This window comes from Palaemon carinicauda, chromosome 44 (assembly GCF_036898095.1).
Source record: "Palaemon carinicauda isolate YSFRI2023 chromosome 44, ASM3689809v2, whole genome shotgun sequence".
In the NCBI taxonomy this organism is placed as follows: domain Eukaryota; kingdom Metazoa; phylum Arthropoda; class Malacostraca; order Decapoda; family Palaemonidae; genus Palaemon; species Palaemon carinicauda.
In genome coordinates, this window is record NC_090768.1 from 37,152,386 (window position 1) to 37,164,761 (window position 12,376).

Below are 12,376 nucleotides of genomic sequence, written 5' to 3' on the forward strand. Positions count from 1 at the left end.
TCATATCCTTTTAAATCTTGGAGTTATTATGATTAGGCTTAGTAATATATGATGCAAACGTTATTATATCGGCTTGACATCTCGGAACGAATCGAATTCCCCCCCCCCCATACAACTTCCTATAGGCCTACTCGTTTACGTCTTTGCTACTGCTACAAGCCACCTTTTTGGAAATAATTTGTGCCTTCATGAGGTCAAATTAATCTAATCCAACCAAGAAGTCAAGGAATAACATCCATATCAGTGACAAGACCTAGACCGATGATCAGACTGGAGCATTCAGCTTACTCCATGAAGTCCAAAACTGTAAGTACTGTAGGCTCTATGACATATTGAGATCTTGCCAAATACATGTAAGTGTTTCAGTTGGGACTATCACTGTTGGTACAAACCAAACCATTTTTTTTTTTTTTTGTTCATTATCAATTGTTAGGAATGCTAGTGGGAAAGTCATGTGATAAGCATTCAAAGAAAAACCAGGTTCTTGGGTGCTTTCAGTTATTTTGTTGGCTATTGATATTTTACAGGTAGCACTTATCAATTAACCCACCATGAACCAACCCAACCAGATTTCGTTATTGGCTATGGAAGGCAATATATGATGGGGTACAGGAATTTCCTCTACCCTAACCTAAGCATGCATCCCAGCCCAGCCTAGCCTAACCTTAGCCTGCATCCCAGCCTAACCTAACCTAACCTAACCACCTAACCTACCTAACCTAACCTAATTTTGCATCCTAGCTTAGCCTAACGTAACCAAACCTAAGCCTGCATTCTAGCCTAGCCTAACCTAACATAAGCCTGCATCCTAGCCTAACCTAAGCTAAGCCTGCATCCTAGCCTAACCTAACCTAAGCCTGCATCCTAGTTTATTAGTTTATTCTAAGCTTGCATCCTAGCACAACATAACCTATGCCTGGATCCTACCCTAACCTAACTCTACATCTTTAGACTAGCCTAATCTAATCTAAGCCTGGAGATAAAATTATAAAACAGCGCAGTAATCGGTTTGTAGAAAATAAGACACTATTAAGGTATTTTGGTATTGTGAACGTTTTTTTTTTTTTTTTTCTCTTATTATGATTTCTGGAAGAAATCCACAGATTTGATTTGTGGTTTATTGACTACTTAACTGAAAAGCAATGACTTTGTGCTTGGTATCGTCATAAATTACGTTCAAAACACCCTAAAATATGCGGTGTACCAGGCTAATTGTTTGGTATTTAAATTAACTCTGATATACTTTGTTATTTTTACCTGTCATTGTAATGAAAAAGTTACTGTAATCAAAACAGTATTAGTAATGAAACGGTTGAAACACTGGAGCGTTGTTTGCCAGGACTTCCGGATGCATAGAAAACGGGATTTTTCGTCCCATTTTCTATGGTCGTTCGTAGCAATGTTAATCGTATTACAAATAGCTTATTACTTAATTGAGCTAATGATTTATTGGTTTTCTCTACCATAGTCTACTTCGCTCACAATTAAACATTATGTCTTGGTCTTATGTTCTGGCAAGCGGTACATATTTTGCTTCACGTGTTAGCTCCATGGGTATTTTGGAGATATCAGTTTTACAAACTTAACAAGGGAGTGAATATACACTTAACTAAAAGGCGAGTTGTAGCATTTTGCGCTCCAGCTTCTTTTCGAACATGGATTTTGCTTACATATCCCATTATCAGACTAAATACAGTATACCAAACACATGTTTCTGTCCTAACCATTCAGTATTACCATGATAGATAAAATAAGAGCTATGATTATATTGTATATCCCATTATTGAAAACAAATAACAAAGAGGTTTAGCTTATAAAATGTTTGGCTCTTAATCTATTTAAACAAGTAACTTACGACAGAAGCATCACTTAAGTCTTTTTCTGAACTACCTGTTGGAAGGAGGCTCCTGTGGCCCAGGCTAAGATCACAAAAGGATCAAAATGGGAATTTTTCATTAAAATCTGTAACTGTGTTGATAGAGGTTCCCTCTAGTAGCATATGGGATTCAAAATACCGTTGTGTATTTGCAAAGATCTATTCAATTATGCGAGTCCCAATGTCTTAACTAATATTGCACTGTTCTATAATGAAACTAGCTTGCATCCTAGACTAGCATAACCTAACCTAAGCCTGCATCCTAGCCTAACCTAACCTAAGCCTGCATCCTTGCCTAGCCTACACTAACCTAAGCTTGTATCCTTACCTAACCTAAATGGTTTTATTATAGAACAGTGCAATATTAGTTAGGACATTGGAACTTGCATAGTTGGATAGGTCTTTGCAAATACACTATTTTGAATCCCATATACTAACAGCAAAAAACCTCTACTAACGAAGTTACAGATTTTAATAAAAATATTCACATATTACTCATTTTGTCATCTTAACACAGGCCACGGGAGTATCCATAAACCATGTAGTTCAGAAAAAACTAATAGGAGTTGCTTCTGTTGTAAGTTACTTGCTCGAGCAGAATAAAGGGCCAACGTTTTATAATTTAAACCTTTTTGCTATTTGTTTTCAATATTGTAATATACAATATAATTACAGTAGCTCTTATTTTTTTCATCATGTTGGTTATGAAAAGTTAGGATAGACATGTGTTTTTGATATGTTTAGTCTAATAATGGGAAATTGAAGCCAAGTCCATGTTCGAACCGAGTCTGGAATGCGAAGCTACAACTGGCCCCTTTGTTAAGTGTGTATTCCACCTTTTGTTAAGTTTGTATACAGTAATTGAACTAAGAAATAAAATTACACCAAAATACTAGCCGCAATTAGATGAATATAATAATACCAAAATATTAGCCAATGGGCCTAATACACCTAGCGAAACATGTTCCACTTGCCAGAAGATAGAAACAATGAGAAAATGTTTGACGTACCTATTTAGAGATTTGTTCTCCTTGCCTGACTTATACAAGTTGTCTTGGAGGTTTATCTCCATTCCTATCCATACTTTGTAGTTTTATTATTTCCTACCCACATTTTAGAAGTTTTAACTTTTGTCCTGTCCATATTTTGTTGGCTCATTTTCATGGATGCCCACATTTTCCAGATTTGTCTTAATTTTTACTGATACATACCTTGGACGTGTATTTTCATTCCTGTTCGCATTGTTTAGGTGTATCTTAATTCATACCCATATTTTGGAGATTTATCTTATTTCCTTCCCATAATTCAAGGTGTAGCCTATTTTAATTCATACCTTTATATAGAAGGTTTGCCTTCATTTCTACCAATATTTTGAAGGTTTACCTTCATTCATGCCCAAATTTTGTAGTTTTTTCTTTATTCGCCCAATAATTTGACGAGTCATCTTAATTCCTACCTATGTTTTATAGATTATCTTAATTCTTTCCCATATTTTGTGAGTTATCTCATTCCTACCCATATTTTGTAGGTTTGTTTTTATTCCTTCTCATATTTTGTAGGTTCATCTTTATTCCTACTGATATTTTGGAGGTTTATCTTTATTCCTAATTATAATTTGAAGGTTTATCTTAATTTATACCATATTTTGAAGATCATCTTAATTTCACACATATTGTGAAGGTTTATCTTAATTTCTGCCCCTATTTTTGTTTATCTACTTGCCTGCTAACATTTTAAAGAATTATTTTCCTCCCCACCCACTTTTGATAGGTTATCCTCATTCATGTCAAATTGGTGATTCATTAGCAACATTTGTAAGTTTAATCTTTAAGCTAGTTTGTAACTAGCTTAAAGATTATATTAATTCCTGCTAACAGTTTACAGGCTTATCTTCATCCCTTTTTACATTTTACAGGGTTATCATCATGCCTGCCAACATTTTGCCGGTTTATCTTCATGCCTGCTATCATTTTGCAGTTTTGTCTTCATACCTGCCATCATTGTAGTTGTTTATACTCATTCTTGCACACACTTTGTTTTATGCCTGCCAACATTTTGCAGGGTATCGTCATGCTTGCCAACATTTTGCAGTTTTATCTTCATACCTGCCATCATTGTAGTTGTTTATACTCATTCCTGCTCACAATTTGTTTTATCTGGGTTGTTGTCCACATTTTGGAGAGCTTTATCTTCATCTCTGTGTACATTTTGTGGGTTCAAATTCATGTGTGTTTACATTTAGATGTATCTACATTTATACCCTCGTTATGAAGGTTTATATTCATTCTTGCCTAAATTATGCAGGTTTATCTTCACCCCGGTCAGCATTTTGTAGTTTTGTCTTGAAAATTGTCCACAATTTAAGGTTCATCTTCATTCATGGAAGTTTATATTAATTTTGTCCACATTTTACAGGTATATCTTCATGCCTGCACATATTTTTCAGGTTGACATTATGCCTGTCCACATTTTTGGGATTACTGTAGCTTCATGCTGCTAACATTTTTTGGTGTTAATCATCCTTCCTGCCCATATTTGCAGGTTTTATCTTTATTCCTGCTTGTAATGTGTGGTTGTATCTTCATTTCTGCCCTAATTTTGAGATTTGATCTTCATTTCTTCCCTAATTTGGAAGGTTTATTTTCATGTGTACCCATATTTTGCATGGCTATCTTTATACCTGCTCACATTTTGGAGGATTATCTTCATGTGTGTCCAGATTTTGGAAGTTTATCTGCATGTGTGTCCACATTTTGGAGGTTTATCTTCTGTGTCCACATTTTGGAGGTTTATTTTCACGTGTGTCCATTTTGGAGGTTTATTTTCACATGTGTCCACATTTTGGAGGTTTATCTGCATGTGTCCACATTTTGGAGGTTTATCATAATTCATATTCACATTTTGTGGTTTGTTTTCATATCTGCTCACATTTTGGAGGTTATCTTCATGCCTGCCCACATTTGTGTTTATGCCTACCAATATTCTAGATGTTCATCATCATTTATGTCCAGATTTGTAGGTTTTAAATCAATTCCTGCCCATTCATTCCAGTCCACATATCGTTGATAAGCTTCATGCCTGCACACACATTGTAGGGTTATGTTCATTTTGGTGTTTATTTTCTTAAGTGCTCACATTTAGGACTTATCTTCATTCTTGTCCGCATTTCGAGGTTTATTATCATTACTACCCATATTTGGAGGTTTAGCTTTTTATTCTGTTCACTTATTGGATGTACTTCCATGCCTGCACATATTTTGGAGGTTTATTTTGATTCCTGCACACATTTTTGTTTATTTTCATTACTACCCAAACTTTGTAAGGTGATCTTCATGCCCGCACACAATTTGATTGTTGGTTTATCTTCATGTGCCCACATACCTGTACAGTATTTTGGGTTTCACTACATTGTTAAAGATTAATTCCTCTCCATATTTTGAATGTTTATCATGATGTTTTCCACATTCTGCAGTTATATCTTCATTCCTGCCCATATTTTGGGGGGGGGGGGATCTTCATTTATGTCAACATTTTGAGGCTTATCCTCATGCCTGCATATTTTTTAGAGGATTATTTCCATTCCTGACCCCATTTAGGCTTTATATTCTAGCCAGCAATCATTTTAAAGGTTTATCTTTATTCTTGTTCACAGTGGAGGTTTACTTTTTTTCGCAATTTGGAGGTTTCTTGATTTTTTTCCACATTTTGTAAATTTATCTTCATATCTATGTCCACATTTTGGAGGTTTATATTCATTCCTGTTCACATTTTAAAGACACATCTTCCTCCCTACCCTCGTTTGGAAGTTTGTATTCATACCTGTTCAGATTTGTCTTCATTCATAGCCTTGTTTTAAATGACTGTCTTCATTTTAGCACTGATTTAATGGTTTATTTATGCTTTCAAATGTTTTCTGAATATTTATCAACATTTGGAGACACGTTTTACCCACATTTTAGGATGAAATTCATCACCTACGGAAGCCTATTTTCATTGATATACACATTTTTGGGGTTTATCTTAATTTCTGCCCACATTGTGAAAGTTTGTCTTTATTCCTTCCCACGTTGTGTAGGTTTATATTAAAATTCCTGCACACATTTGGAAGTTTATCTACATTCTTGTCCATATTTTGATTATTTGTCTATTCCTTCTCATTTATTGGAGATTTTTCTCCATTTTGGCTCATAATTTGAAAGTTCATTACTATCTCGTCTTTGATGGAGAGTTTTCTTTATATCTTTTAACTGCATCTGGTGTTTATCTTCCCGAAGTCTGTTTGTCAGCTTTTTTTTTTTTTATTATTATTCCAACAACATGTTTTGTATATCATCTTCAATGCCGTATTCATTTTGGTGGTTAGATTGTCTCTGTATTCTTGGTGTCTCTCTAGAATCAGTTTGGTTAATCTTCATCACTTGTGGATAACGGTTTGCAATTTAGACAATCCTCATTAAGAGTTTTTATTCTTCTTTATTATTATTTATTCTAGCCTTTCCTTCCTATTGGAATAGTTTATTCATAATATTTTTGTTCGAGTCGAATAGATGACATTGAATTTATCCCAAATTAGATATTCAAATAGATCAACAAAGTGGAAAATTGCAGACTACAGTAATTTGTGCCTCTAAGGTTTTAATAGTTTTAAATATGTATGTCAATCCTTTTATAGGAAACTTTAGTATGAAGATAAATATCGTGCTTATCAATGTTGTTGCTGTTGATATAAGTTTATCATTTAATCTTTTCCAAAATGGGTTTGCAAGGATGTTCATAGTAGTAATACCTTGCCCCCCCCCCCCCTTTGAAACTTGCAGCATGTGGAGTCGTTTCCTGGAAAAATGGGTTCTTTTTATTAGACTGTTATTTGGTGAGATGACTATTTGCATTATAACGTTATTAAGGCACAAACTAGTCCAAATTCTGAAAATGTGTTTATTTATTATAGCTTCGACGTACTAAAATTGTACATTTTTATTCATAGCAGAGAATGTCATATTTTATAGTGAGGGCTGGGATTTTGTAAGATCTAATTTACCTATAGAAATATAAATTGAAAGCGTTTAGTTCTAGAAAGGGGATTTCCTGCCATCAAAAGTTGAACGATAGTGAGCGTTCAAAATCCGTAGACTTTCCTTACTATATTGCTAACCGTTACTGTAACCATGGTTTTATAAACCCTAAATACCTTTGTTATTACTGTATTATTATTATTAATATTATTATTATTATTATTATTATTATTATTATTATTATTATTATTATTATTATTGTCTTGTTGTTGTTAGAATGATACGAAAACTGTGAATAGTATTATAAAATTATTCCTTTTATAAGGTAAATATTTTTTACTATAACTTATTGCATTACATTATGCCTTAATCAGTGCATGTGGATCCCTACTATATGTACTTTCTAAGTTATTTTGTTTTGCCAACTCTGCTCCTTTCTGTATTATTCAAGAAATTAAGACGCTGCCTTTTCATGGTTGGTTCCTGATGTTCACCCAGAACCTCTTAGTAGGTTCAGCTTCTGGAATTGAACTTTTTAAACCCCTTCCTTGTAATTTATCATGTAGTGTATTGAATTGTTCAACGTATTTAAAGAAATCTATTTAACGTTATAGTTGATGTTATTTAGACATTGGTTCATACATTTTAATTACCGCCCAGGGGAATGATACAGTACTTATGCTAACCTTGTAATAACTCTCTACGTACCTCACTCAATCAATTGTTCTTACATTGCATATGTACAGCACATATGCGTTGTATGTGCGTGTATATATATATATATATATATATATATATATATATATATATATATATATATATATATATATATATATATATATATATATATATATATATATATATATATATATATATATATATATATATATATATATATATATATATCGGCCGTTACTAGTCCATTGCAGAACAAAGGCTTCAGACATGTCCTTCCACTTGCGTCTGTTTATGGTCTTTTTGTGCCAGTCCACACCCTCAAACTTTCTTAGTTCGTCAATCCATCTTCTCTTCCTCTACTTTTACAATATCTTAAGAGTCATTCTGTCATTCTTTATTTCCTTCTATTGGTTATCATTCTCATTATATGCCCTGCCTATGCCCATTTCGTTTTCTTACAGATTGTTAGAATATCCTCTACTTTAGATTGCTCTCGTATCGATGTAGGTCTTTTTTTCTGTCTTAGTGTTATTCCCATAATTATTCTTTGCACAGCTCTTGACTGGTAACCAGCCTGTTTTATATATATATATATATATATATATATATATATATATATATATATATATATATATATATATATATAAGTTGTGTGTGCTCTGAAATTGCTTTTGTGATGTAAAGACGTTCAGCAACTGTATTTCAATACCAAAGACTACAAAACACAATAAGTTGTACAGTTTGTGCTGAACGAAATCTACTCGAATTTCGTGATTGCACATATTTACAATTTTTCAGTATTGAAATTTCATTAGTATCAGTTAGACTACGGGTCCCATGTAAATTTCCTGCTCCAGATGTTTTATAGATGAATTGTTTGTGTGATGGCCAAATTTTAACGCATTTTATTGTGTAAAATTTTGCATCATCGAAGCGTGAAGTCTTTTCTACTTTCTATTTGCTTCTGTGAGGGGGGAAGAGATTTTTTAATTTCATTTCTTCCATGACGGTCTGTCACGTTTCAAATTTCTGTTTTCTGATTTCAAAATGTCCAATGTAATTCAAGCTCAAAACATTTAGAAGTATAAGACTAATTTCCATAATGACAATACAAATATCAACGCTAAATTTGGTGACCTTTCAGTACTTTAAAAATTGCGTAAGAACTTGCGTAGATCTTTATTCTTTTCACCAAGTATGAAGAATATCTATATACAATAACTTGTGTTCTGGCGTGGCCAATTGTGACTAACGTGGGAATTTACAATAGTCATCCCTATAGATATTTCGTTTTCTGCAAGTCGATCACATTCTTTTTCTGTGGTAATCAAGATTTTTCCTATAGTTACTCTTAAGGCGTCAGGTCTCGGGAACAATTTGATTGATTCATCGATTGGTATGTTACGACAAGAAGTCTTAAAATAATCATAGCTATAGATGTCGAGAATATATTTGCAGGCAAAATTTGTAATGGGCGAAAATGTCTCGCTTTTGTTGTATACGGGAATAACACCCATTGCTTAATAGATTTAAGAAGGTATTAAAATGTTTTTTTTTTCTTTTTTTTTCTCAAGTATCATACGGAGATGAAGACTTGAATACTATGCGACTGAATACAGTAGTTTAGGATAAAGTGCGTTCTTGTCTGACTGATTTCAAGTTTTATGAAGTTTTTAAATAAAATCTTGCATGGTTTCCCATAGGTTCTTGTCTGTCACTAGTGGAATGTGTAATATCCATGTCGATCCCAGTCGGGAGGGAAAAAGGAAAGGTATTGGTAAGGAAAAGGGAATTGCCTGTTTCTCGAAGAAAGTCTCAAAGTCGGGGAAAACGGAAGCATAAACGAAATTCCAAAGCTCCACAGTGGTGAGTTAAGCTAACAGCCAGCGTACGTATGGGGTTTATGTCAGTTTGGATTTATAAATTTGTAGCAGATGGCTTGGCGTTGGGGCCTCGGAGATCATTCTGTGCTCAAGGGAAAACCCTGGAGCTGCTATATGAAGTTTGATTTTAAAGAAGTTTGGACAGTAAGATGGAAGAAAGGAATTGGGGCTAAGCTATAGTAGGCTATAAAGTGAGTGCTGCAAAGACCCTTGAGTAATGCTTACAGTGCATCGGGTGACGTGTATTGAAGGTAACAGGAATTGGGGCTAGGTATAGTAGGCTATAAAGTGAGTGCTGCAAAGACTCTTGAGTAATGCTTACAGTGCATCGGGTGACGTGTATTGAAGGTAACAGGAATTGGGGCTAGGTATAGTAGGCTATAAAGTGAGTGCTGCAAAGACCCTTGAGTAATGCTTACAGTGCATCGGGTGACGTGTATTGAAGGTAACAGGAATTGGGGCTAGGTATAGTAGGCTATAAAGTGAGTGCTGCAAAGACCCTTGAGTAATGCTTACAGTGCATCGGGTGACGTGTATTGAAGGTAACAGGAATTGGGGCTAGGTATAGTAGGCTATAAAGTGAGTGCTGCAAAGACCCTTGAGTAATGCTTACAGTGCATCGGGTGACGTGTATTGAAGGTAACAGGAATTGGGGCCAGGTATAGTAGGCTATAAAGTGAGTGCTGCAAAGACCCTTGAGTAATGCTTACAGTGCATCGGGTGACGTGTATTGAAGGTAACAGGAATTGGGGCCAGGTATAGTAGGCTATAAAGTGAGTGCTGCAAAGACCCTTGAGTAATGCTTACAGTGCATCGGGTGACGTGTATTGAAGGTAACAGGAATTGGGGCCAGGTATAGTAGGCTATAAAGTGAGTGCTGCAAAGACCCTTGAGTAATGCTTACAGTGCATCGGGTGACGTGTATTGAAGGTAACAGGAATTGGGGCCAGGTATAGTAGGCTATAAAGTGAGTGCTGCAAAGACCCTTGAGTAATGCTTACAGTGCATCGGGTGACGTGTATTGAAGGTAACAGGAATTGGGGCCAGGTATAGTAGGCTATAAAGTGAGTGCTGCAAAGACCCTTGAGTAATGCTTACAGTGCATCGGGTGACGTGTATTGAAGGTAACAGGAATTGGGGCCAGGTATAGTAGGCTATAAAGTGAGTGCTGCAAAGACCCTTGAGTAATGCTTACAGTGCATCGGGTGACGTGTATTGAAGGTAACAGGAATTGGGGCCAGGTATAGTAGGCTATAAAGTGAGTGCTGCAAAGACCCTTGAGTAATGCTTACAGTGCATCGGGTGACGTGTATTGAAGGTAACAGGAATTGGGGCTAGGTATAGTAGGCTATAAAGTGAGTGCTGCAAAGACCCTTGAGTAATGCTTACAGTGCATCGGGTGACGTGTATTGAAGGTAACAGGAATTGGGGCTAGGTATTGTAGGCTATAAAGTGATTGCTGCAAAGACCCTTGAGTAATGCTTACAGTGCATCGGGTGACGTGTATTGAAGGTAACAGGAATTGGGGCTAGGTATAGTAGGCTATAAAGTGATTGCTGCAAAGACTCTTGAGTAATACTTACAGTGCATCGGGTGACGTGTATTGAAGGTAACAGGAATTGGGGCTAGGTATAGTAGGCTATAAAGTAATTGCTGCAAAGACCCCTGAGTAATGCTTACAGTGCATCGGGTGACGTGTATTGAAGGAACCTCTTCTACAGGGGATTGTATCCAACTTATGTTCTATTTTCAATATCACCTTTAAAGAATAGCATATTCTTGTTCTTCTTTCGACCTTGTCAATCTCACTGTATTGCAAAATTGGTCGCTTGATTCACGACTTTTAACATATTACAGTTTGAATATTACTCCTGAAGATTTCAACCTTACCTTGTTTCCATTTTATTTTTCCATATTTAGGGAATAAGGAAAAATCTGACGATGTATTTGAGAACGCCGACTTTTCTTATTTGCGATTCATACTTGAAGTAATAGAAATTATGAAAACTAGGGTCTAGTGTTAGCAGAAATTTTTGGTAAACTTTCATATTGCTTAAGACTTATGATAATTGAAAGCTATTATCATAGCATACCTCCTCGTTTTATTAATCTTTACGCCGATGAAAAATCAATATTACAAATTTGGCAGATGGAAGCCTTTTTGACCCAATTGCATTCAATATCAGCACTAGACATAGACATGATAGATTTGAGAGCCACCGTTTCCTGTTTGTGTGAGGTTTTTATTTTTATTTGTCGTTTTAAAGACAACTCTTATTTTTTTCATTATTTTGTTTTACATGAGTGAGGTTGATTAGGGATAATCCCAAAGTGCCTGTACGACTTCGAACTGGCTTTGGAGTCAATATCCTTATGTAATCAAGAAGGGAATTACACCAGAAGAGGTGATATATAGTGGGGAAACCCACTTGTGTTTTTTTAGGTGGTTAGTCTTTATTTTCCTGAGTGAAAGCTATTGATAAATGAGAATGTCATTCTAGAATGTTGCACAGAATCTTACATCTAGGTTATTTGTAGATACCATTAAAAGAGGTTGTCATTTCAGTTTGATTATCTCTCAAGTTTTAGTTTTATATGTTGTGAACAAGACTCAGTTTAACACCCGGTTGTTATGTAGATGTATAGAGCTACTCAAAAGATGATTAGCCTCACCCGAGTTCCTGAAGATACAACATAGCTCAGTGCCTATTTCTCAAGTTTTAGTTTTGTATGTTGTGAACAAGACTCAGTTTAACACCCGGTTGTTATGTAGATATATAGAGCTACTCAAAAGATGATTAGTCTCACCCGAGTTCCTGATGATACAACATGGCTCAGTGCCTATCAGAAATCGTGGCATTTGTGCAAATATATGAAATGGAAAGCTTTAGGGGGTATTTGATAATTTGTAGGGAAAGAATGAGTCG